General features: G+C 46.6%; 1 pseudogene across 1 annotated transcript in view; it reads left to right on the top strand.

Annotated features, from left to right (window-relative positions):
• LOC311188214 (lathosterol oxidase-like) overlaps nucleotides 1–16,543 on the top strand; it is a 32,608-nt pseudogene extending 16,065 nt beyond the window's left edge. The window contains exon 3 of the transcript in view: nucleotides 15,787–16,543. The product of the transcript in view is annotated as a lathosterol oxidase-like (transcript). The remainder of the gene's footprint in view (nucleotides 1–15,786) is intronic.
• Nucleotides 16,544–27,586: the final 11,043 nt, after the last annotated feature.

The following is a 27,586-nucleotide window of genomic DNA, read 5'->3' as shown; positions in this document are numbered from 1 at the left end:
CTGCTTTTCAAGCGCGCCACTCTTCCGTGCAAGCTTACCGGCAGCCCGGGCTGTGTGCCGGTCTCCCCGGGTCTTTGTTCTTCTCTAATGGCTCCCGGAGCCGTTCGCTCACCGCCGCGGCGAATCCTGCAGGGTTCTCCACAGCTCCCGTTCATGGGGTGTGGTGGCTGCAATAGTTCCTTTCCACTCACAGTCCCGCTTGCTGCATCGTTTGTTCTTGTTGGTCGTTTTGGTTTGTTGTTTCCCTCCTCTCTGCCGGTCGGAGAGTGCCGACTCTGTGGGCGGGGGAGGGGAGCAGGGTTCTGCGCTTCCCTCCCTTCTGGTCCTCTTTTATGGCCACTTTCTTCTTCGAGCAGTTCGCTGGCGTCACCCGTTTATCTTCCGTGTCCCAGTTCTCACTGGGACCTGCCGCTTTTCCTCCCTATTAACTTTTTTTAATGGGAGATCTTACTCGCAGCGTCTCCTCGCCGCCATGTTGCTCCGCCCTGTGTCTCCTCCTGCTTTTAAAAGACTCTGTAATTGTAATTTATTCTGTTTCTCTTCACTTGTAAGTGCCTTCCCCATAGTTTAAAAGCAAAAGCAAAACTCAATTAAACAAGCAGAGAAAAGAAAGTAAACCTCCAGGTGAAATACCTAACTTGGCCTCCCCTCAGGCTTCCAAGACACGATAGCCCTTTGCTGCCCGTGTTCCCTGCAGGTATGCAGTCGGACTTCCTTCCCCCTTGAGGGGCTTCCCTTAGGTCAGTCCGGGTTCCCCACATGGGGCATCAATTGTCTCCTTATGACGTGTGGTGGTAGGATGAAAAAGGATTACTGAGAGTCCATGTGCAGAACAATGAGAAGCTGAGAGGAACTACACCACGAAGGCAGAGCCCAGCTCCAAGGGCAGTCTCGTTTTTATTTAGAACTAAAGAGAAAACAGAAAAGATCAAAGCAGCAGCAGGCACACGGGGAATGCACAAGTGTGTGGGGGACGCGTCACCAGCTGGCCCAGCCATGGCTGGGAAATAGGGAGAAACAAGGAAAGTCTCGGTGTTTATGCTGCTCTCACCATCACACCTGTTACTGTTTCTGCACACACTGTTTCCAGCATGTATAGATGCTCACACCAGGACTTTTGCCCTGAGAGGTTCCTTATCTCAGACTTTCCCTGTTTCTGCACAATGAGAGGCACAGAATAGTCAAAGCAAAGAATAATCAAGGCAAAGACACAGAACAGCTGAGGCACACAGTAATCCAAGTTCCCGCAAGTGTGGCCACACTCTGAGGGCAGGTCAAGGCCTCCAGCCTGTCTTACAAAGCCTCTGAGTGCACCCATTTTCCTGAGTTGCCTGGAGGATGGAGACCACCACTAAGTTGTTCTACGTACCTCTTAGTCTGGCAGAAATCATGGCTCTGTCTGAGTTTTCAGTGTCTCCTCAGTGTCAGCTGCCGACATGCTCATGCGTCTGTTTCTTGGAGGTTCTGTAGCAGCTGCTCTCTGCACTTGGCCTGGTCTGTCTCTACTGACACCTGCATCGATTGAGATGTGTCCTGTTAGAATTTTTTAATGTCCTCCTTACCCTGAATTATGCTGTTTCAGAAAACTTGTCTCCTGTGTCAGGGCTGGGGCACCACAGAGCATGGGGACATGATCTAAAGGGCCTGGTGACTTGCTTCCTCTTGGTGCTTCAGCTCCTCCCCAGGATGGCTTGTCACTGTCTTCCCTGCAGCCTTTCTAGGGCCCCTGATGGTCACCTGCTCTCTGCTCCTTCACATGGAATCTTTCAGCCAGGACCTTGGAGAAATCCCTGTCTACACCGCCCATGCCTCTTGTCCAGGCCTTGAGAGCTGGCTGAGTGGTAAGGAGGCCTTGGATGTGACCCCTCAGATCCACAGCACAGGCATTTGCCCCTGAGGCCCCTCTGGCAAGTTGTTGAAATACACACCAGGATCCAAGTTTTGCATCATTATGACCTCATAAGTCAGAAGCAAAAAATAAAAATCTCACTGAATTGAGAAATCAAATGTGTGGCTAGCCATGCATTTGGATATTTGGGAACACTAGGAACAAGGTGGCCAGCATCTGAGTAGACACTGGTAGGGATGGCCTGGTCCATTTCTACCAACACCAGCATCAGTTGAGATGTGTTCTGTCGAACATTTTTAATGTCCTTCCCCAGAGTCGTTGTGTTTTTTTCAGAAGAGATGGTTCCTGTTTCAGGGCTGGGGCACCACAGAGCATGTGGGGTCTGTTCTAAAGGGCCTGGTGACTTGCTTCCTTTTTGTGTTTTCTCTTTTGGATACAACTGTGGCTTCCTTCTCAGAGTGACCAGTCACTTTCTTCCCCATAGCCCTCCTGGGGCCTCTTGTTCTACTTCACATTGAAATCTTCAATCAGGATCTTGGAGAAGTCCCTGCCCACACCTCCCAGGCCTCTTGACCAGGCCTTGAGAGCTGGCTGGGTGGCAAGGAGGCCCCTCTGCCAGGTTGTTGAGGTACACACCAGGATCCACGGTTTGTACTGTTATGACCTTGTGAGCCAGTCACAGCTGAGCAGTGAGTAGACCAGGTTGCTTTTCTTCTCTTGAGTTATAATTATCTTGTTCCCTCATGACCTTAGTTCCTGTTTTGCTTAATCTTAATCATACCCAAACCCTCCCCAGGGTCAGAATCTCCATGGACATATCACAGCTATTCTGCCCACTTCATCCTGGGCAGACCCCTGTCCCACAGCCTCAGTCCTGCCTCCGGGGGCCTGGGGCCTGCTCCCCTGGGCAGGCCTGAAGGCCCAGATCCCTCATCTCACCCTTGGCCTCTCTCCTGTCCCCACTCCCCTGTGGCTGATTTTCCTGTGTCCTGTTCTCTGTGTCCATCATCTTTGTCTCCCCTTTGCCCACTAGTGTCCTTTGCCCACTAGAGGAGGGACATGGAAAGTCACCCCTGAGACCATGCAGCTGAAGTGAATGTCTGTGCCCCCAGTACCTCCCTCACCTGGACCTGACATGGGGTCTGGGCTGGATTCCCCTGAGGACAGGAAAGGCCTGGCTCCAGGGTCTTCTGGCCTCCAGGCCTGAGTTGTCTCTTGAGGGCCCCAAGGTCTGTCCTTCTCCAGCCTCTTTCTGAAAGTTCCTGAGGTGGGTCATGGTGTGGGGCTGCTCATCCACTGTAGGAGGAACCCGGGTAGGACACTCAGCGTGCACATTTTATCTGTGAGTGCTCAGCGATTTTCTTGAATTTTTTTCATCATTTCCACTCTCCATTTTTTAGACACTTGTACTATTAACTAGTTGGAATCTCCTGGTCGATATTCTCAGTTTCTTGTAGGTCTTCTCTCTGCTTGTCATTTCTTTTCCATTAACATTATTTAGTGGGAGTGAGACTTTAATATTCCAGTTCATCTACTGATTTATTCATTTCTGTGATTAAATCTCTAATTTTCAAGAACTCATATTCCAAGCACATGAAATTTTATAAAACCTTTTTTTCTTTTTTCTTTTTTTCAGTGCAAGAAAATAACCCAAATTTACCTATAATTGCAGAGAGAATCTACATCTAAACCAGTGTCTGACACCCATGCCGGATATAGGGTTGTGTCTCCTGAGCTAAGGAGTGAGATGGGGTCTGGGACCTCCAGGAGAGAGGATGGGGTCACATGGCAAGGACAGGGTTGCTCATATGATGAAGACCGAATGTTCTACAATTATGTTTGCCCTGACATATAGGTTGGTTTCTCAGGTACAATGCTCGTTTCTGGTAATAACCCTAATTTTGGGTAAGACCACCAATTTTCATACCAGGTAGTTCTAGAAGTGGTAAACATTTCTTAAGATGAACCCCTGATGAACCTCAGATGGAAATAATTCACATGTCAATGTGGTCTGTCTTGGGGACACCTTTCTGAACATCTTGGGGAGGCCTGTCCTTCAGCACATAATAAATGAGGGGAAGAGCAGTTGAGGGTGAGGATGGGGCCAGGACCAGGCTACAGGTCTCCTCAGTGTGGTTGGGTCCTGGCGCAGGATGTGGAGGGGGGCTGAGGGCAGAGGGGACAGGCTGGTTCTATGGGGCAAGAGCACGTGTGTCAGGGGTAGAAATGATAGTTATGGGATGAGATAAAATCTGTTTTCCTTATGCTTAATTTGTTTTTAATTTGCTTTTTTTTTTTTTCATCTTTTGATACTATTGACAACAGTGGTTGGGTCCTGTTAGGGCTCCTGCTTCTCTGCTTTCTCAACAAACCCACTCCTTCCCCAGCACAGGGCTCAGGTCGGGTTTACATGTGTCTTTGTCACCTTTACTCAGTGTCCATCTCTCCTGACAGTACAAGCTCCACGTCTCCAGGGGCCTCTCTCTGCTCCCCATTGTGTCTGCAGGGGAGGCAGCTTGGGGAGGCAGGAGCCAGCCAGAGAGAGGGATGCTGGGAAGTGAAGAGGAGGCAAAGGCAGAGAACACTTGGGAGATGCTCCCTGGTTTCCTGAGAAAAGCATTTCTCAAAGTGTGGTCTGTGGAGCCCTTGAAGTCACCCAGAACGTTTCATGGGATCCATGAGGTAAAACTATTTTCAAAACATCACATAGACACCATTTGTCTTTTCACTATTTTGGCATTTGCTGAGGTAAAATTTTATAAGTGAATTTCTGTGCATGTGAATTATTTCCATCTGAGGTTCATCAGGGGTTCATCTTAAACATTTGCCACTTCTATAACTACCTGGTATGAAAATTGGTGGTCTTACCCAAAATTAGGGTTATTACCAGAAATGAGCTTTGTAAGAGTGGAGATTATAGGACCAATTTCAGAAGCAGTAATCCTTCACCAGCACTCACCTGCAGAAACAAAAATCAAAGCCAGTTTCACTAGAAAATGTCCTGAGAAAAGCATTAAAAGTTATCTTCATTATAGCATCATCTCAACTCCACATTTTAAAATATCTGGTGTGCTGACCTGGAAGGACACACAGAGCACTTCTGTGGCATCCCCAAGCCCTGTGTCCCAAGGAAAATATTTGTATGCGATGAATGAGACTCTTTTGATTTGTGGGCAACACCAATCTTACCTGAAGAATGAATGACAAAAACTAAGGTCATTTATATTTGGTTAATTAGCAGACACTTTCCTCAAAATGAATGTCTGTCTCTTGAAGGAAATCAACAATTGAAAAATGACAGTAATTTTGCCTGATAAAATATAAGCTCTCAGATCAAACCAGAATTATGAAAAATTGAGTGCATCACTACTTGACAATGTACAGTACCAACTTTTCTTTGGGATTTGTGGTTAAAACTAAAACATATTTTTTGATTATTTGATTCCAGTGTAATTAACACTGAAATCTATGTAACTTAGTGAAATAATGTATCACCTTAAAAAAGTCACACATTAGCACGAGTTCCAACCAATATGCAAGAGAGGCCTATGGAAATGACACAGAATAGGAAATATTCCCTGATATTAATTCAGGTTTCATTTTGCAAATAACCTTTGAGAAACCACCACCTGTATAATTTTAATTCAGTATCAAAATGGATATTCACAATTATCTGAAAATACTGCTAGCTTCTTCATTCCTCCAGGCTGCTGTTTCTCCCAGCCCAAATCCACTCCTCCCTAAGGTGGGGAAGGGAATTTGAAACCTCCCCTTTCTGTGGATGTCACCCTGTTACAGCATCATGTCTCCTTCCCACAGGCTCTCTGGGGAGATGCAGCCTTGATGACCCCACACTCACCCCCATTCTCTCTCCCCATCTCCTGGGGGTGTCCAGGGAAGACAATCAGCATCATCCTGCTCCAGTTACACAGTCTCCAAGGACGCTCCTGGACTCCTTCTTCCCAAACCCCTGGATGTGGGTGTGATGCCCCTCACCCTCCTGCTGCTGCTCTGGGGGCCCCTGGCCCTGATGGAGACCCGGGCGGGTGAGTGTGTGTCCAGCTGGACATTGTTGCTCCAGGAGGGAGGAGCAAGGAGCCCCCTGTGGGTGCAGGACCCCAGGAAAGGCTCATTTCCCCTCAACCTCTTGTTTCCCTTCAGGCCCGTTGTGTTCTGGCCCCTTCTGTCCCTCCCGCCTCCCCTGAGTGCTCTGGTCCCCTGAGTCTGGGCCCTTCTTGGCCCACCCCCCTTTTCACTCTCACGGCCCCGCCCCTTTCTCCCCTCCAGGCCCATCTCCCTGGGCCCTGGGCCCGCGCAGAGAGGAGGGTCAGCCTGGGTCTCCCCTCCCGCCCCCAGGCTCCCACTCCCTGAGGTGTTTCTGCACCACCATGTCCTGGCTCCGCCCCGGGGAGCCCCGCTTCATGGCCGTGGGCTACGTGGACGACACGCAGTTCGGGCGGTTTGACAGCGACTCTCCGGGCCAGAGTGTGGAGCCGCGGGCGCCCTGGGCGGGGCAGGTGGGGCAGGAGGAGCAGGATGAGGAGACTCGGAACCAAAGGAACAGCGCACAGTGGTTCCAAGCGCTCCTGAGGGACCTGCGCGGCTGCTACAACCTGAGCGAGGACGGTGAGCTTCGCGGAGCGGGGCCAGGGTCAGGTCACCCCCATTCCCACCCTAAGGCCGGGGTGTCCCGAGTCTCAGGGTCCACTGACCCCTCGAGGCTGGTGGATCTGCCAGGCCCCTCCCCCGGGAAGGGACTGTCCTGCCGGCCTTTCATTTCAGTTTAGGGTTATTCAGGGTGAGAGGGTGGAGTGACTGCGGGGTGGGTGACCTCAGGGCTGACCACTGGGTGGGTGTCAGGGTCTCACACCCTCCAGAGGATGTTTGGCTGTGAAGCGGGGCCAGACCTGAGCCTCCTCGGCGGGTATGAAAAGTTCGCCTATGCGGCGCGGATTTCATCACCCTGAGCGAGGACCTGCGCTCCTGGACCCCGCGGACTCGGGGGCTCAGATCACCCAGCGCGCGTGAGAGGCTCAGGGCAGGGCCGAGCGTGTCAGGCACAGTGTGCAGAGCAGGTGCTTCCTGCGGCTCCACAGACTCCTGTTTTTGGGGAAGGAGGTGCTGCAGCGCGCAGGTAAAAGGGGCCACAAGGCCTCGGACCTCCCCTGGCTCCCCACAGGGAAATGGAATAATGGGCAGAACAGCACCTGCTTTCTGGGCAGAGAGGAAGGAGCCCCCTGGGTTTCATGTTCTGTGCTAGAGAGAGACTCGCCCAGAAGACACCACTTTTCTGGACAGTTAAGGAGTCCAGTCTCTCCCCAGGGAGTGGAAGCCATCCTGAAATAACTCTTCCCTGGATCTTTTTGACCTGGCAGCCATCCTGGGAACCATGAGTTTCTCTTTCAAGGTCTTGTTTTTGGTCTGAGAACATTTCTGGATCTGACTCCTGCCTTTCTGTGTCATGCACCCTCCACCAGGTCAAGAGCAAAAGTCTGTGTTCTCCTTAGAGACCTGCATCCTCCTACCCTGGGCTCTCACCTGATTATCCCAGATTCCCCAGACTAGGCTGGTCTGAGCTTTGTGCTTCCTCCTTCCAAACAATTGTCATGTCCATTCTGAGGATGGTCAGTGAGGCTGCCTCAGTGTCCAGGAAGGAAAAACCCAAAGTGTGAATTTTTTGACTCTTCTCCTCAGATCCCCCAAAACACACCTGACCCTCCACCTCACCTCTGACCGTGAGGTCACCCTGAAGTGCTGGGCCCTGGGCTTCTACCCTGCAGACATCACCCTAACCTGGCAGCGAGATGGGGAGGACCTGACCCAGGACACAGAGCTGGTGGAGACCAGGCCTCGGGGGGATGTAATCTTCCAGAAATGGGCAGCTGTGGTGGTGCCTTCTGGAGAGGAGCAGAGATACATGTGCCATGTGCAGCATGAGGGGCTTTTGGAGCCCCTCCTGAGATGGGGTAAGGAGTGAGATGTGGGCACTGAGCTTCTGCTCAGAGGAATCAGGAGCCCTTGTGGAGACCTTTAGTGCATCCGGTGGAGACCTGAGGCTCAGGGTCTTCCCTTCCCTTCCCTTCCCTTCCAGTGCCCCCTTCTCAGTCCTTCATCCCCACCGGGGGCATCATTGCTGGCCTGGTTGTCCTTGGAGCTGTGCTCACTGGAGCTGTGGTGGCTGCAGCTGTGATGTGGAGGAAGAAGTGCTCAGATAAGGAAAGGAGTGGGATCTTATCCACTGGGGGCTTTCATGTCCCAGGGAGAACTTGCCCTTCCTGGTTACTAGGGAGTATGATCCACACACGTGTGTTGCCCAGTCTGGAGCTGATTGTAAACACTCACTCTTTGTAAAGCACTTATGAAAATGAATCACCAATTGTTCCCCTTATAACTGTGGTGATGGGGATCTGTTTCCCAGTAAATGTCATAGGGGAAGGACCCTGCTGAGGAAAGACTCCAATTCCCTTTCATATCCGTTCTTCATATATCCCAGTCCTGACCTGGTCTTCAGTCACAGTTCTAGAAACTTCCCTGTGGCCCATACGGGATTCCTTTAGGACTTGTCACCTGATTCCTCCCTTGTCTCACATGATGTTTCTTCCCACAGGTGGACAAGCAGTCAGCTATAGTCAGGGTGTAGGTAAATGTGGATCAGGGGCTGGATCCTGAGCCCCTGAGGACAGTGTAGAAGGAGCTCTAGGGAGAGTCACCCTCATCAGTTCCTCTGAGGGTCTCATCTCTGGGCTCTGACTAGGTCTTTTTTGTACTTCCTCAGGCAGCAACAGTCCCCAGGACTCTGGGATGTCTCTCACCCCTGGGACACCCTAGAGGACGGGGCCAGGCTGTAGGGAGCTGTGAGTGGGACAGTCTTAGGATGCAGTGGACTATTAGGATTGTTATCACTTAATGTAACTCACCTGAATTTCTTCAATATTATTTTCTGTCATAGAATGAGAGCTCTGCCTTGTTTGGGACTGAATGTTATAGGATTTCTCTCCCCCTGTTTTGTAACTTCAGGATCCTCTGCTTTATTTAATTTTATTTGTTTTCTAGCTGTCAGGGATTGATATAAATTTTTTTATTAAATCTATTTGTTCTTTTACATCATTGTTAATTTTTGTATAATATTTGATTTCTCTCTCAGGTGCAGTCTTTATAGTTCTCTCACCACCATAGCGCCCATGATCCATAACTCCAGTCCCTTATCCTCTTCCCTCCCCTGTTCAGAACCATCTCTCTCCCTTTCCCCTTCTGTATGCCTCAGATCTGGGATCTGGTTGTAAGTTTTGTCTTTATTCTGACACTTTTTAAAAAAATATATATATTTATTTATACAAGCACTGGGTACAGTCAGAAGCGTGGGAGGGTGAGAGAATTCACCAGAGCCAGAGCGGAGAATAGAACAGGCAGACTGATGAAATACACTGCTGGGGAGAGCAGCGGGCAATAGGAGAGATCTGTGCGCCATGTGGGATCCTCACCCAGAGGCCAGGGATCGAACCGGTGCTGCAGAGGCTGCGGTCAGCTTCGCAGCCCAGCGCTCAACCGCTGTGCTACCGGGGAGGCCTTTTATTCTGACCCTTTGTTTGATTAATGTATATCCCACATATAAGGGAAACCACCTGATATTTATTTTTCCCTCTGACTTATCAAGCTTATTATCCCGTCTGCCCCATCCATATTTCCCAAATGGCCTGAGTTTATGTTTTTGATTACTGAGTAGTATTCCACTACTATTGTATGTATATTCAATATCTTCTTGATCCAGTCACCTATTTTTGGGCATTTGGGTTGTTTCTAGGTTTTACCTATTATAAATAGTGCTGCAATAAACATAGGGGTACAGGTGTTCTTTTGAATCAATGTTTCTATGTCTTTTGGGTAGATCCCTAGGAGTGGAATTGCTGGGTCATATGGAAGTTCCATTTTTAGTAGACTGAGGAAGCTCCACACAGTTTTCCATAAAGGTTGGACCAGTTTGCACTCACACTAACAATGTAGGAGAGGTCGTGTTTTTACCACATCCTCGCCAACATTTGTTGTTGCCAGATTTTTAATATGTGCCATTTTAATATTTCTCAGCGATCAAAAAAGATAAACTCATGCCATTTGCAGCAATGTGGATGGAGCTAGAAGGAATTATGCTCAGTGAAATAAGCCAGAAGGAAAAGAAAAATATCGGATGGTTTCACTTATAGCAGGAATGTAGGGGAACCAAATGAGACCTCAGTGTAAAAATATAATAACAATACAAAACACAACAAAAGAAAAACAGACAATTATAAAGCAGAGACATCCTGCAGGGGAGGAGGAGGGAGAGGGATCAGAGGGAGGGAGGGAGGAGCACAGGGGAGTGAGGTGATGGTGCATGGGTGCATTGGTGAAGGAAACTCTATGGGGACTACACCTGAGGGGTGGGGAAGCAAATATTGTTTAAAAATGAACAATGATGTAAAAAATAAATAATTTTAAAATAATAATTAAAAAATAAATAAAGTATCAAATAAAAAAAAAAATAAAAGCGAAAACACCAGAGGAGTGATGGCTCCTGCCAGGCGGATAAACTTTTGTTCCTTCTGTTTGCTTCTTCAGGTGCCAGATTTGTGTACAGCGCACGGGTTCCTCCCCTTTTAAGGACTTCACAAAAATCAAGCCTTGCAGAAGCTACAAATATTTACTTATTCTGATCTGTACCTTCTCTGGGTGGGGAGAGGCATCCCCTCCAGATTGGAGAAGGCCCGAGAAGTCCGCAAAGCTCTTGTAAGAGAAATAATTCCTAGATACAGGGTCCCCTTGACCATTGGCAGTGATACTGGCCCAGCCTTTCCTGCTGAAATCACCAGTCACCTGACTCGCTTACTTCACATTACATGGAATCTTCCCACCTATCGGCCACAGAGTTCAGGCACAGTAGAGCGTGTCACCCGAACCATTAAAACGACTCTGGGAAAATTTTGCCAAGACACAGGTTTGTCCTGGTTGGACCTTCTCCCCTTAGTGCTGCTCAGAATCCAGTGCACTCCAGGTGCCAGTGGCTACACCCCCTCTGAGATTTTGTTTGGCCGGCCTCCCCTGTTGTGTCTGTGGTGAGGGGAGACCTCAGACACACTGGCCAACTGGGACTAAATTGGCAGCTGCAGCTCCTTAGTAATGTCCTACACAAGATTCATGAAACTGTCATCCAGAGGGCCCTGCTTGTCTGGCATACCGAGCTCAAACCTGGGGACCGAGTCTGGGTAAAGGACTGGAAAAGAGCCACTCAAACCTGTCTGGGTGGGGCCCTGTACTGTCATCCTTACCACCATACTGCTGTCAAAGTTGCAGGTGTTATTCCGAGGGAACAACACTCCCCAGATACACCAGCTCGCGCGAGACGTCGGCACAGTGGATGGCCTGCCCAGACCCTGCACACCAGGTCAGACTGACCCTGCGGAGAGACTCCGACCAAACACCGTGACCTGCTGCAGCCCTGCTCCAACCACATCCCGGAAGCTGGTTGGCCTGCGCACGGCGGAAGCTCGGGGAGCATCACAGGAGGAATGCTTATGGGCTGCTGGGTTGGACCCAGTGTTGGCTGCTTCCCTTGTTTCTCTTGGTGGGACAGCATCACCACACTGTGCCTTGGCTCACGCCTGTCCTTGGTGCACTGGTCTCCATTCTTGCCCTTGGGCTGTGTCTTTTAATCTGGCCACACAGTTTATCCAGTTCTGTTTGGAGGCTACTAAACTCCAAATGTTACTAAACTCCAAATGTTAACTAGACAATATGCGCCCTTAGGCTCCTTTCCCGCTGCTTGCTTTGAGTCCAGACCTTGATACTCCCTAGCACATAGTAGGGGTATCAAAAGGGGGAAAATGAAACAGAAAGCTTCCCAAGGCTGCTGCTTGGGGGAGTCTACCGCTTTGATTCTGCTGCTTGCTGAAGCGAAGAAGTTGCTGGGTGTGCTGCACTGCTTGTCTGTGGTGGTAGCCGTGACTTCCTTGAACCCCCTTCCTGAACAATGAAGAATGCGTATGCTGTGATGGATGGGATAGCAAGTTTCCTCATACAAACTGCATAAAGCCTTGCCATTCTTGTTCTTGGGTGCTCAGCCCTTTGAGGAGTGATCTCACTGAGCTGGCTGGTGTGACATTAAATCTCTCTCTCTCCACCTCTCTGAGTGCCATCTGATTTCTCTGGGAAAATTGCCGTAACAAAACCACTTCATGTCTGTGAGAATGGCCTATATCATAAAGGCCAGACAGTAACAAGTGCTGGCAAAGACATGGAGAATAGGGAACAGTCCTACATTGTTTATGGGAATGTAGACTGGTTGGGTTTTGATGGAAACAGTATCAAGTTTTCCGCAAATAGCCAAAGCTCTCCTGACTAAGAGGAGGAGAATGGAGGCATCACACTCCCAGACTTCAAACTGTACTCTAAAGCCATAATAATTAAAACACTATGATACTAGAACAAAAACAAACACACAGACCAATGGCATTGAATAGAAAACCCAGAAATAAACCCACATATTTATGGACAACTAATCTTTGACAAAGGAGCAAATTATAGGCAATGGAATAAGGACAGTTTGTTCAGTTCGATAAATAGTGCTGGGAAAACTGAACTGCTACATGCAAAATATGAAGCTAGACTATTACCTCACACCATGCCCAAAAACCAACTGAAAATTGATAAAATAATTCAACGTAAGACCTGAAACCATAAAATATACAGAAGAAAATATAGGCGAAACACTACATGATATAAATATCCATAACATCTTTAAAGACAAAACCCCAAAAGCAAAGAAAGTGAAGGAAAAGATAAACAGCTGGGATTACATCAAACTAAAACCTTTTGCACAGCAAAAGAGATATTAACTAAAACAAAGAGACCCTTTTGATTTGGTGAAAATTTTTGCACACAGTACAACTGGTAAGAGACTGATCACAAAGATCTACAAAGAGCTCACAGGACTCAACAAAAATAAACAATCCAGTCAAAAAATGGGAAGAAGAGCTAAAAAGACTTCTTCAAAGAGGAAATGCAAATGGCCAACAGGTATATGAAAAATTGTTCAACATCACTTAAATCAGGGAAATGCAAATCAAAACCACAATGAGATACCGCCTTACATTAGTGAGAATGGCACATGTTAAGAAAACAGGAAACATAAGGGGGATGGGAATTGCATGGGGAATATAACCAAGATGAAAATGCATACATTGTGAAAAAATGAAAAAATGATGTAAAATATATATAAATTAGGGCCTTCCCTGGTGGTGCAGGTGGTTGAGAACCGTGCTGTGAAGCTGTCTGCTGCCTCTGCAGCTCAGGTTCGATCCTGACTGGTGAGGATCCCACATGGTGCAGCAGACCTCTCCTGTCGCACTGCTGCTTCCCTCAGCAGTGTATTTTGTCAGTCTGCCTGTTCTGTTCCCCTCTCTGTGTCTGGTGAATCCTCTCACCCTCCAACGGATCTGGCCTGTACCACGGTTCTTGTGTAAAATGAATAAATAAATCTTTAAATCTTTATATAAAATAAAATAAAATATTAAAAAAACAGGCAACAACAAATGTTCACAAGGATGTGGAGAACAAGGAACTCTCCTACACGACCGGTGGGAAAATAAACTAGTCCAACCATTATGGAAAACTTCGTGGAGTTTCCTCAAACTACTAAAATGGAGCTGCCATATGACCCAGAAATTCCACTCCTAGGAATCTACCCAAAGGATACAAAAGCATTAATTCAAAAGGATATCTGTCCCCTATGTTTATTTCAGTACTATTTATGATAGGTAAGATGTGGAAACAATCCAAATGCTCAAAAATAGATAACTGGCTCCAGAGGATGTGGTATATATAAAATAAAATACTATTCAGCAATCAAAAAAATCAGCACATGCCATTCTCAACATGGATGGAGCTAGAGGGGATTATGTTCAGTGAAATAAGCCAGAGATATGAAGAAAAATATTGGTTGATTTCACTTATAGGAGGAATATAGGGGAATGAAATAAGGGACCAGGAAAATAAACAACAGTAATAATAAATAAGAAACCAAAATTAGCAGAAAACTATAAATCAGAGACATTTTGCAAGGGAGGGAAGGTAGAAGAATCAAAACAGGGGAGAAGAGCAAAGGGACTATGGTGATGGTTCATGGGTGAATTGGTGCTGGGAATTTTATGGGGAATACACCTGAGGAGAAAGCATACAACCCAGACATTGTACAAAAATGAACAATGACATTATATATATATATATATATAAAACATTATATGTATATAAAACAGTATTGAGATTTCATAGAAGATTAAAAGATTATCTGCCATACAAAGATAAACAGCTGGGACTATATCAAATTAAAGAGCTTTTGCACAGCAAAAGAGACAATAACAAAAACAAAGAGAAACCCCACCAACTGGGAGAACATTTTTGCACCCAACACTAATGATAAAGGACTGATCACAAAAATCTGCAAAGAGCTGATGAGACTCAACAACAACAAAGAAAATAATCCAGTCAAAAAATGGGCAGAAGAGCTTAAAAGAAACTTCTCTGAAGAGGAAATGCAAATGGCCAACAGGCATATGAAAAAATGTTCAACATCACTTGTCATCAGGGAAATGCAAATCAAAACTACCATGAGATACCATCTTACACCAGTGAGAATGGCACATATTAAAAAAACTAGCAACAACAAATGTTGGCGAGGGTGTGGAGAAAAAGGAACTCTTCTGCACTGTTGGTGGGAGTGCAAACTGGTCCAACCACTGTGGAAAGCTGTGTGGAGATTTCTGGACCTACTAAACATAGAGCTTCCATATGACCCAGCAATTCCACTCCTAGGTATTTACCCAAAGGACACAGAAACATCAATTCCAAAGAACACCTGCACCCCTATGTTTATAGCAGCACTGTTTACAATAGCTAAGCTTTGGAAACAACCCAAATGCCCAAAAATAGATGACTGGATCAAGAAGATGTGGTACATATATACCATGGAATATTACTCAGCATTCAAAAAAGATAAACACATGCAATTTGCTGCAACATGGATGGCGCTGGAAGGGATCATGCTCAGCGAAATAAGCCAAAAAGAAAAAGAAAAATACCGGATGGTCTCACTCATAGCAGGAATCTAGAAAACTTAAATAATGGACCAGGAAAATGAATAACTATAAGAAAGTGAAAATCAAAATCAACAAAAAACTATGAACCAGAGACACTTTTAGGGGGGCGGGGGCGGGAGGGGAGGGATTGGGGTCAGAATGGGGGGCTGCAATTGTATGGGGAATATAACAATAAAATTTATAAAAAAAAAAAAAAAAAAAAAAAAAGATTATCTGCCATAGGACTCAGCAGTCCCCACTCCTATGTATCTACCCACAGAACACAAATACACTACTGTGAAGGACATCTTGCACATCCATGATCACTGCAGCACTAATTACTATATCCAAGCTATGGAAACAACCAAAATGCCTGAAAGCAGATGAGAATTCAAGAAGTGGTATGCAGATAATAGAATACTACTTAACAGAAAAACATAAACTCATGCCATCTGGGGCAACATGGATGGAGCTAATTGAAATAAGTCCAAAGGAGAAAGACAACTATGTCACTCCTCTATGGTATAGAGAAGTCTAACAAACTTAAAAACTAACCCTTGAACCCCTCAGGTTGCGCCTATTGCTGACCAGGGCTGCAGACCAGCCCAGGCTTCCTGGCTCGGCAGTGCTGGATGGTGGACGGACCCTCTGTAGTTTGGCATCAGACTCATTTGATGACAAAGCCTGACTCCCACTGACTGAGTCCCCCATTGTGTCTTGTTGCACCTACACCACCCCTGGATCCTCCAGCCTCCCCTATTTGCTGGAGCTAAGATGAATCTTGTACTCGCTGCTGATAATTATTTTTTATACCATTTCTATATTGAACCACAGGGCCAGAGTATGACATCTTCCAACAAACTATCATTCTCCTGGTTATAAAAAATCTTGGTGCTTTTATTCTTTATTTCTTCTTTGTGACAATGAGCTGTTATTTTGTCTATAGTCATTCCCTAATGAACCACCCACAATATTTATAGAATCAAGTCTACTGAGAATCATGTTTACTGTTAGGTCATTATCATGGATTAAGTATTCCCACCATCTCACTGTTTCTGTGGAGCTGAGAGGATGCAGCAAATTATATGACAACATAGGAGAGTTTCCAAACAGCTGGATTCAACTCACTGTTCCTGTATGGTCCTTCCTCTTTCTCAACATGCTGATCTACTGGATTCACAGAGGCCTTCACCATAGACTTACAAATAAGCGAATCCATGAACCTCATCTCTGGAAGATCCCTTCTTCACCAGAAAGTCATGGTTTTCACCCTGTGGATGGTTTTCTTCAGAGTCTACCTTATCATCTCTACCTTTAATCTTTCCATTACATCAGCTGGTTTATTTAGGCTGTACATCTCTGTCAATGTCTGCACAATTTCCATTCATGACAATGATTTCTGTCTCCTCAAATCTTAAGGCCATTTATTAATGACTCAGCTCATCATACAGACCATTGCCTATTCTCTAACTAAAACTGTGGACAATATTTTACATTGCGGGGTAGAGTTGGAGGCTCATTCAATAACCCTTCCTCCTTTGAAGGGAAGAAGGTGACAGAAAAAAGCACAGAAGCCAGCAGAAAGTTGTAAAAAATAAGAAATTATTCAATGGAGAGTTTACAAAATCTGAGCAGATTATTGCCCAATTATTAAATATATTTTTAAAGATTTATTTATTCCTGCATACAAGAACAGGGGTACAGGCCAGATGTGCGGGAGGATAAGAGGATTCACCACAGACAGAGTGGGGAATGAACAGGCAGACTTACTGAAATACACTGCTGAGGGGAGCAGCAGGAAGACAGGAGAGGTCTGCTGCACCATGTGGGTATCTCCCTGGCTGGCCAGGATTGAACCCATGCTGCAGAAGCTGTGGACAACTTCATAGCGCTGTGCTCAACCTCCTGTACCACCAGGGAGGCCAATTATTAAATATTTTTAATGATAGAAAAATGTTGGAGGCGGCTACCCTGCGTAGTGAGCAAAAGGGCCTTGACCCGAGTCCCTAAGGCATGTGAAAACACATGCGTCTCAGAGGAAAACCTCTGAGTGACAGGACTTGGTGTTGAGAGCCTGGAAAGTGACCTGTGTGGAGTCGGGCTTCTACATCTCCACAGTCTGAGAATAACAAAATGGAGAGATCCTGCGCAGTGAGCAGAAGGGCCTTGACCTGAGTCCCTAAGGCATGTGAAAACACATGCGTCTCGGAGGAAAACCTCTGGGTGACAGGACTTGGTGTTGAGAGCCTGGAAGTGACCTGCATACATCTCCACAGTTTGACAACAACAAAATAATGAGCGAACTTCCCAGGCTCTGGCTAGGAGGTGATAAGATTGTGTGTGTGAGAACTAACTGCCCGGTACCCTACTGTCTGAAGTAAATAGATAATAGTAAGAAAATAGACTAATCATTTATGCATGTTATCATTATGTGGTATGCTTTGATGTTATACCTGCTACAATTAAAATAGTATATAATGAGCATTAAGACAATAAACATTTGCTGCATGCTGGACATGACAGTCCCCCATGCCTGATTTCCTTCACCGACGCGGTTGAGGTTCGGACTCACTAGAAGTCCACAGAAAAATAATCTACATCCAGCCAGGAGACAGCAATGGTAGCATTTGAAACTCCTCATTGAGAGCCCTGCTGAGGGATGGTCGTGCTGATAGACCAAGAGAAACCAACCTCCTGTGTAAATACCAGGGATTGACCTAAGTGGTAACTGTGTCTTTCTAGCCAGTGAATCTGTAACTTATATTGTCTCATCAATAATTTTTAAAAAGGTGAAGAGAAAATAAATGATTGAGGAGACCATGTTATGTCCTTTTGCCTTAACCCACCACATTTGTTAAGAAAAACTCATTGTGCTAATAGCACCAAGGCTCAGCGCCATAACAAGGAACATGGGTACAGTGACAGGTGGTGCCTGGTGTCAGGAATGAGCTCCATCTTCCCTGCTGGCCTGGCAATGACCACCTGTAGTACTTTGTTTAAGGGGGAGCCCCAATGTGACAGCAGGTCTGATAGAAACGGTAGTGACTCTGTGAATGACCTTTTCATATTTCATATGTTCCCCTGTTCTCTGGGACACTGTTAAATGTTACATTTTACTGATGAATAAATAAACTGGAATTTAAAAAAAATGATACTACTGTGATTTATCAAATGTGGGATTATTTAATTTAACATTTTGATCTTTATTTTTAAAAACCATTTTATAATAAGTGTAAAATTATGTGAATGTAAATATATTTAGAAAGGGAAATGTGATGCCCAAGTAATATATTTCACTTTTTAAAAAAGATTTATTTATTTATGCATGGAAGAACTGGGTTACAGGCCAGAGGTGTGGGGGTTAAGAGGATTCACCAGAGACAGAGACCAGTGGGGAACAGATCAGGTGGACTGACTGAAATACACTGTTGAGGGGAGCAGTGGGAGAGTCAAGAGAGGTCTGCTGCACCATGTGGGTCACCTCCCTGGCTGGGGATTGAATTCATGCTGCAGTGTCTGCAGTTAGCCTCATAGTGCTGCATCTTAACCCCTGGCACCACCAGGGAGGGCCTTCATATTGTTTTTAAAGTAAACTGAGGCACTGCAGTATTGATACGTTTCGACGTTATAAATCTATAACTTTCACTGAAGGGAAACCATTGCCAAGTATTTAGCCCTGTCACTGAAGATTAGCGTTGAAATTGTCATCTTCCCGCTTTTTTTCTCTACCTCCTCTGCCAAAAAATCTAATACGTTCACGTGTTTAAACATAAATGTATTGGAGAAACATGGTTTGCAAACTATTAGCTATTTATGTGAAACCAGTAAAAGGTGATTATGACTGTAAAAAACATACGCTCACACACAGTGACCCTTGAAAGCTGCATGTAGAGCAGCGGCTACCCGAGGGGCATGGGAAGTGTGACCACAGAGCAGGGAGGGGCACAGTGAACTCTACTGGAGGCCCGAGGGCTCAGGGGTGGGTGTGCTACAGTGACAGCACTTATGTGGGGACCCTGCCCTTCTACAGTGTAAGCAGTGATGTGACCAGCACTCCTTCAATAAAGATCCTCTGGTCTCTCTTGTTGCAAAAGGCATCCTCAGGGCATCCCCGGTGGCGCAGCGGTTGAGTGCTGGGTTGCGAAGCTGCCCGCAGCCTCTGCAGCGCTGGTTCAATTCCCTGCTGCTCCCCGGCCACCAGAGGAGGGTCCCACATGGCGCGCAGACCTCTCCTGCCGCCCGCTGCTCCCCTCAGCAGTGTACTTCCGTCCTTCTGCCTGCTCTGCTCCCCGTTCTGGCTCTGGTGAATTCTCTCACCCTCCCACACATCTGACTGTACCCAGTGCTTGTATGAATCAATAAATCAATCAATCTTTAAAAAAAAAAAAAAGGCGTCCTCATGTGTCTGGGGTCACATTAGCATAACGTGAGGAGGTGGGGAGACTGGCCCAGCCCTGCCCACCAGGCCCCTCCCCACACTGACCTGTGTCTCTCCCTGATGACTTTCCTGCTCCAGCAGAGGCAGGGCTCACTCCACCCCCGCCTGGACTTTGTGTTTTCCTGAGGAATAATGTCCACTTCCCTACTGAAAATAGATACCCAGACATGAAAATATTTTTTTCTGGGTTGTGTTTTTGATGTGTTAATTGAAAAGATGCCTAAAATTTGACTGGAAATTAGTAGGAGGTCAGAGGACCAGCCAGAACTGCAGGTTTGCTGTGCTGAGTCTGTGCAGGTGGGGGCGGGAAAGGCTGTGAAGAGCCAAGGGGACGGGACCTGTGTCCAGTCGGTGCTCAGTGTGTTGTAGACTTAGATGTGATCATTCCTCGGGGGTCATCTTTCTGCTCTTTTGTCCTTGTCCTTCAGGAGTACCTGTCCCAGCAGGGCCTGTGATCACAGGGATTCAGACCCCACCTGGGCCTGTCCTGTCTCCAGGATGTGGGTGGAGGCTGCGGGTGGCTGGATCAGGCTATGCTCAGACAGGGCTGGACCCTCAGGCCTCAATGTGTTTATATTTTGTTTCTTTGGGTTTTTCTTTGAGCACACCTGTTCTTTTTCATGTTCAGGGATCAGGCTTAGGCACTGCCATGTCCCCACAAGGCCCAGGGCTGCTCCTGCTCACAGGAGTCTAGTGTTAGAGGTGAATTTTCAGACGCATCCTGGTGTGGGTAAGAATTGTGGGGAAAGTGACCCAGAGAAAGCGTGTGGGGACAAGGAAGGGGCTACTCTCCTAGCATGGATAGGTGGGCCCTACTAGGACGGCACCTTTTAGAAAAGACCTGCTGGACACTCCATGCCCACAGGGTGTCTGCGGAAGCTCTGTCCAGGCAGGGCGACCTCAGCCCAGACGCCCCAGGACGGGGATGTCTGTGTGTCAGAGGCTGCGGCTGGGGCAGGGGTGACTGAGATGGGTTTTGGGCACCCACATCATGCAGATGTTGAGGATTTTGGAAGGGCTTTGCCTTTTCTCTGAGTAAGACGTGGGGTCACACGGCCTCTCTGGACAGAGACCCCCTATGTCAGGGCCCTTTAGGAGCATCTGCCATAAGACATAGGCGTGTGGGGGAGAGAGCACCTGGAGAGAGATGCGGGGACGACACAGGTGAGGGGCGTGTGGAGAAGCCCCCTTGCTTCTCAGCGCTGGGCTTGCCCCAGGGACAGGAGGTCGTGGAAGGAGACACTTGGGAGAGACCTGCGGGGACACCAGCCTTGACCGTGGTTTGTGCTTTCATTTTGCTCCTTCTGCCCCAGACTGGCCTGGCCCCTTCCATTGGCTTCTGTGGGTCCCCCCTCGATGGTGCCTGAGACTTGTGGCAAATTTCAGACTGCAGTGGCCCCACTTTGGGTTAACCCTGTGTGGTTGGGTATTTACCCACGAGGGGACAGGAAACTGGGTGTTTTGTTGGGGAACTCTTCTTCCTTCCCTTCCTCTCTGCGCGCCACTCTCCTGTGTCCTTTCACACTCAGAGTGTGCTCTGCTTTTATGCGGCAGATGGCAGAAGCCATTTAGAGTATGCAGGTTTGGGGGCTCTGAGGTGCTACTCACTCTGCCTGTTACAGACTCTGGGTATTTTCTCTGACCAAGACCTATTTCCCCTTCTCTGCTGCTCTGTCTCCACTGGGTCCCTCACCCCGAAGCAGAAATCCCCCCCAGAGGTAGAGTGTATGAGGACGAAACCCTTAGTGGGGGTCTGACCCAAGTCCTGTTGTGTTTGGGGCAGGACCTTGTCCTTGGCCCTGGCAGGTCAGGGCTGGGGGGGGGACTGACCTTCAGGTGAACTGAACAAGCAGACAGATCAGGCCAGGGGCTTATGGGGGGGAACCTCGACTCCTTGGGGACAATGTAGTGTGTCCTGAGGCTTCTCAGGGACACCTGTTCACACTGAGGGCGACAGGGTCACAAGCAGGCACAGGTCTGTTCTTCATGGGGACCTGGGTCTGGGCCTCCGTCCTGAGGAGTCACTGGGTGTGATGATGGGGAGGGAGGGCAGTTTGCCTGGCTACGGAGTGGGTATGAAAATCAGCGCCTCCAGCAGCTCAGCTCAACCCAGAGTATCAGAAAGCACAATGGTTTGAAAGCATGTGTTTTTGTTTTTGGAAAATTTGGAACTTGGATTTGGATTATTTTCTGCTGTATCTTAAGAAATTGGAGGGAACGTGTCATGGAAAGGCTGTGGTGTCCCTGCAGGCCCTTCCCTCACAGCCCGGCCCAAGGAGAATCCCCGAGTGTCTTCTCAGGGTCCTCTGCTGCCTCCTCTAGTGAGCAGAGGGCTGATGTCATGGGGGAGGGAGACCTGCCCTGTCACGTCTTCCCTCCTGGGGATGAATGTGGGGAGTGGGCCCCCAAGCACGTGTGCAGACAGCACGGGATCCAGCACAGGGTGTGCTTGACGCTGAGGGCTCCTAGGGCCTTTGTGGCAAGGAACTTGAAATATAATTGGAAAGAAGAGCATAAAACAGCACTGAGCTGCCTCTGCCGAGAGCCCAAGTTCTAGCTCTGGTGACAGCTGAGACTCAGACGGGCTGGCTCACATGATCTGGCAGCTTCCTTAGCCTGGCCAGGCCCTGGCCTAGTCCTTTCCCTGAGCTCAGGGTTTCCATCTGTTCTTGGGTCTGTGAGAAGGGAAGTCCTTTTCCCAGCACAGCATCATGCGCTCAGGTTTTTGTTGGGGGTTCAAAGTGCTCATAGGCCCTTCTCAGGGACCCAGGCTGCTTATGTGAGGACACCCTGCATGGCCAGTGTCTGGGCGGGAGCTGTGGCTGGAAATGAATGGTGATTAGGACCTGGAGCACCTGCCATGGCTCCTACTGGCATCAGTGGGAAGATCCAGGGGCCTGCAGGTAACAGAGACCTTCTACCCTCATGACCCACACATGTGATGTGGGGAGGCTGACACACCTGTTCCTTTACTGATGCCAACATTGGATTAATATGATAGGGCCCCTGACTCTCAATTCCAAGTAGGCTCTAATGAGCAATTGTGGGAAAGCTGTCCCTGGTGGAGACAAGGTCAGCTCTGCCCATGTCCTCAGAAACCAGAGATCGGGGCTGTTTTCCCTTTAAAATTTTTAAAAGAAAAAGTATAATGCTCTGTTTTTCTGCACTAGTGATGTCATCTGTCCTTTTTGAAATCCAAGGTCACCTCTATCTTTGGGATTTTTTTATGCAGGGTCAGTTTGGTTTCTGGCATGTGAGAGCCCAGAACTGGCCCCTGGTGACCCTCACAGCCCAGATGCTTCCTCCTGCAGAGGAAAAGTCATCCCTTTCACTCAAGGACTCTCCAGCCACCCCAGCGTGCAGTGTCCCCATAAGACAGTGTCCCCAGCAGTGGTGTGTCCAGGGAGTAGCCTCTCCCCAGCACAGGGTCTTGCTGTCCAGTCCTCGGGAGGGGCACGTGACTCAGTAGAGAGACTCCCACAGTTCCCATCTGTGGGTACCCAGAGCTTTGAGTGAAGTGCATTCCTGCCTGGACCTCTCCCCGTAGAGACGAGACTGAGGTCAGAGAGTTACTGACAGAAACAGGAGCCCCAGGGCCTACCCCAGGGTAGACTTAGAGCAGATCATGTCAGTGATCTGTGCCTCAGTTTCTTCTCTGGCACCCAGGATATACCATTATTATTGTAATTTTTATTTTTAAAGATTTATTTTTTTTTATATATAAAAGAACTGGGGTGCAGGCCAGAGGTTCAGGGCCTGAGAGGATTCACCAGAGACAGAATGCAGAGCAGAACAGTCAGAGTGACAGAAATACACTGCTGAGGGGAGCAGTGGGTGAGACAGGAGAGGTCTGCAGCACCATGTGGGTAGCTCCCTGGCCTGGGATCAAACTCTTGCTGCAGGGCTGGCCATAGCTTGATAGTGCTGAGATTTAACTCTTGCGCCACCAGGAAGGCTCCACCTTAATGGTTTGTTTATTTTTAATCAGTTATTTATTTATATATATTTTGCATCATTGTTCATTTTTGTGCAATGTTTGCTTTCTTTTCTCAGGTCTGGTCCCCATAGAATTCCCACCACCAATTCTCCTGTGCACCATCACCATAGTCCCTTGTGCTCTTCCCTCCCTTGTTTTGATCCCTCTCCTTCCCCCCCCCCGCCACCCGCAGAATGTCTTGGATTTATAGTTGACTGTTTATTTTATTTTATTTTTTCATTGTTATTTTTTCCCGATCCCTTATTTGATTCTCCTATTTTCCTCCTATAAGTGAAACCATCCGATATTTTTCTTTTTCCTTCTGACTTATTTCACTGAGCGTAATCCTTTCTAGTTTCATCCATGTTGCTGGGAATGGCATGAGTTTATCTTTTTGGATTGCTGACTAGCATTCCATTGTGGATATATACCACATCTTCTTCGTCCAGCCATCTATATTTGGGCATTTGGGTTGTTTCAAAATCTTACCTATTGTAAATAATGCTGCAATAAACGTAGAGGTGCAGGTATTCTCACCAAATGAAGGAGCATCAACATATATAAGACAATTATTATCAGCTCTGTAAATAGACATTAGAGAAAATACATATGTAGTAGGAGACTTCAACACCCCACTCTCACCAATGGACAGATCAACGAGACAAAAATTAACAAGGACACTAGAGCCCTAAATAAAGATCTAGACCTCATGGGTTTAACAGACATCTATAGGACACTGTACCCCAAATAATCCTAATACACATATTTCTCAAGTGTGCTTGGATCATTCTCTAGAATCAATCACATATTGGTCCACAAGATAAACATCAACAGAAACATTATGATCAAAAGCATTCCAACAATCTTCTCCGATCATAAAGGCATCAAACTAGAAATAAACCATGAAAAGAAAGGAGGAACCTCCCACTTCGTGGAGATTGACCCCACATTGCAGGGAGAACATTGGATTAAGGAGATCACTCATTGTCACAGGGTGTTTTGTTTCCATTTGAGGCCCAAAGAGCCAGATCCCCATTTGCACTGCAGTGTCAGTGGGGATCATTCATGGATTTTAATAGTGTCCTCTGCTTAGGCTCAAGAAGGCAAAATGCCCCAAAACAAGGTGGATACAGTCTGCATACTTTTGATGGTCATTTTAGCTAAAACCTAGGAAATAGTTTGACTGTCCCACCACTCTACAAATGTATGTAGTTTGCATGCTCTTATATGAAATGATTTGTGTTTTTATGTCTTCAAATATTAAAAAAGTTGATGATTTGAAGTTTAAGACTATAAGTTTCTGGCTTGTGTATTTTCTGTTAATAACTTGTTATATAATGTTAAAGTAGTACTCATAGAAAGGAATTGGTGTGATTTGGGTGACTGCATACAGGTTAATTATAAACTGAAATTATTTCCTTCTCCTTTTAAAAAAGATTTATTTTTATTTATTTATGCAAACAAGAACTGGGGTGTAGGCCAGAGGTGTGTGTGTGTGGCGGGGGTGACAAGATTCACCAGAGACAGAGTGGGGAGCTGAACAGGTGCATCTATTGAAATACACTGCTGAGGGGAGCAGCAGGTGAGATTGGAGAGGTCTCCTGTGCCTTGTGGATCAGCTCCCTGGCAGGGGATCCAATTCATGCCACAGTGGCTGGTGATAGCTTGATAGTGCTGAGACTTTAACTCCTGGGCCACGAGGGAGGCCCTATTTCCTTCTCTTTCATCTAACTTCAGACATTCATTTTTCTAGAAGAAATGACCATCTCTTGCTCTAATGAAATGATGCTTCAGGCATTGTGTGTAAATATGAGTTTGTCTAATGAAACTGATAATAAAAATATTTACCATAGCTATATATGGTAATATTTGGCTGTGAAGGTATGAAAACAGCTAAGCTGCTGTTATGATTGACTAATAATCTTGTGGATGAAAGGAAAAAGGAGAATTAGATTAAGTTATGTGTTGAAAGATCAAAGGTGAATAACGCATCATATTTATATGGGGTGATAACATGTATTTTGGAGTTTTGTATCTATAACCCCTACAAATGTACATATGGTGGAAAAATCAAAGTTATCCAAATAAATATAATAAAAATAAATAACTATGAAGATGAATCAGGCATGGAGTCTGTTCCAAGGAGAGTGTGGTCACAGGGATGTGTTGAGAACGGAGGGGCCAGGGAGGCTTCAGACTGGACTGTGACAATTACTCAAAAGGTGGGGGGACCGAGAAAATTATATTAAGTGTGACACATCATTCAATTATTTAGATGTTCATTGTTTCCAAGAGAAGAAAAGAATAATATATCATAATATTCTTGAAATGGGTCAAAACCCCTCTAATTGTATGCTGAAGATTTGTGCATTTCTCCAAACAAAGTTTTATCTCAAAGAAAAATCTTGACCCAATTTGAACTCTAGTTGTTAATTGGAATGCTCAAATGTTGAGAAATGAAACTGACATGTGTAATTAACTTTGAAATGCATCAGAATAATAAGATGGATGAATAGAGAGACGGATCCATGGGTAAAGATAAGGGATAAAGCAAATGTGGCAAATGCTAATGCTGGGATCTAGGTGGTGTGTTCTGCACGGTTACTTCAATTTTTCTGTGTGCTTGAAAATATTCATCAAATACCACAGACTGAGCAGGGAATTCATGTCTCATTACGACTCGTGCTGGTGACATGAAAAAGGATTGCTCAGAGTCCATGTGTAGGACAATGAGAAGCCTGGAGGGACCACACCACGAAGGTGCAGCCCAGCTCACGGGGCAGTCTCATTTGTATTAGAATCAAACAAAAAATTAAAAAAAAAAAAAGACCAAAGAAGCAGCAGGCAAATGGGGAATGCACAAGTGTGTGGGGGACTCGTAACCATATGGCCCATCCAAGCCTGGGATATCAGGGAGAGTCAGGGGTTTGCTACTCTAAGCACAACATCTACTGCTGTTTTCAGCATTTGCTGCAACAGGACTCTTCGGACTTTTGCCCTGAGAGTTTCCTTATCTCAAACTCTCCCTGTTCATACTCTTCGAAGCACAAATGAGTCAGAACAAAGAATAATCCAAACTCCCTTGTTTCCTCTCCTTTTTTTTTTAATGAGTTTTTTTTTTTAAGATTTATTTATTTATTTTATACAAGCGCTGGGTACAGTCAGAAGCATGGGAGGGTGAGAGAATTCACCAAAGACAGACTGGGGAGCAGAACAGGCAGACTGACAAATATACTGCTGAGGGGAGCAGCGGTGGCAGGAGAGGTCTGCGCACCATGTGGGACCCTTGCCTTGGTGGCCAGGGATTGAACCGGTGCTGCAGAGCCTGCGGGCAGCTTCGCAACCCAGCAATCAACCGCTGTGCCACCAGGGAGGCCCTCCTCTCCTTTTGTTTTATGGGGGTTCAGAATCAGGAGAGGAGGCAGCAGAAGGCACAGACAGGGGTTGATAATGTGATGGTTGAAGGGTCAGCCTGGCCTCGGCTTTTCCGGTCCACCAGAACAAGGGACAGTGGGCCCTGAGCACTAAAGAAAACATGAAACACATAATATACCCACTCTGGCCATAACCCATATTCTGATATTGAGACCTGAAAACCAGTTTGTTGGATTTACCCAGCGGGTTAGATCATTTAGATGGCTGAAGCTGGCATTTTTTGCCTCTTGTTAGAGTTGAGCCATTTGTTGCTGAAGTTTGTTTCTGAGATCTAGAGTATTTCGTCCAAGATGATTGCGGAAGGCACCGTGAAGGAGCCATTGGATGTCTTCCCAAGGGGAGGTGGTGGTAAAAGGAACAGGAGTAATGTGCATTGAGTGGTACTGGGCATCACAACTAAATCTGGTGTGTGTCCTGAGGGCTTGTTGATGTTCTCCAAACCAGGACACTGCAGCCTCAAGGGTATGTAATTGTTGTAAGATTTCCTGATCAATGGTGGTTTGAGTCAGGAGTTCAGAGGAAACATTTTGAAAATATCGATTCATTTGCTGTGCAGTGTGAATGGAGTGAGATAGGGCGATTATAGCAGTAGCAGCAGCCGTGGCCGTAGCAGTGGCAGCAATAGTAGCAGCTATGAGGTCACCCAAAAAGAGTATGTTCTAAAGCATTTGTAATTTGTTCAAGAGCAGATTCTCCAGTCCCCTCATGGGTAAGATTACCTGGCAGCCAGACCTCAGCTCTTTGTTTTGAAACGAACATATGAGTAATGTTAAGACTAGTGATAT

Source organism: Talpa europaea (assembly GCF_964194135.1).
Source record: "Talpa europaea genome assembly, chromosome: 2".
Taxonomy (NCBI): Eukaryota; Metazoa; Chordata; class Mammalia; order Eulipotyphla; family Talpidae; genus Talpa; species Talpa europaea.
This window is presented reverse-complemented; position numbering and strand designations above follow the sequence as displayed.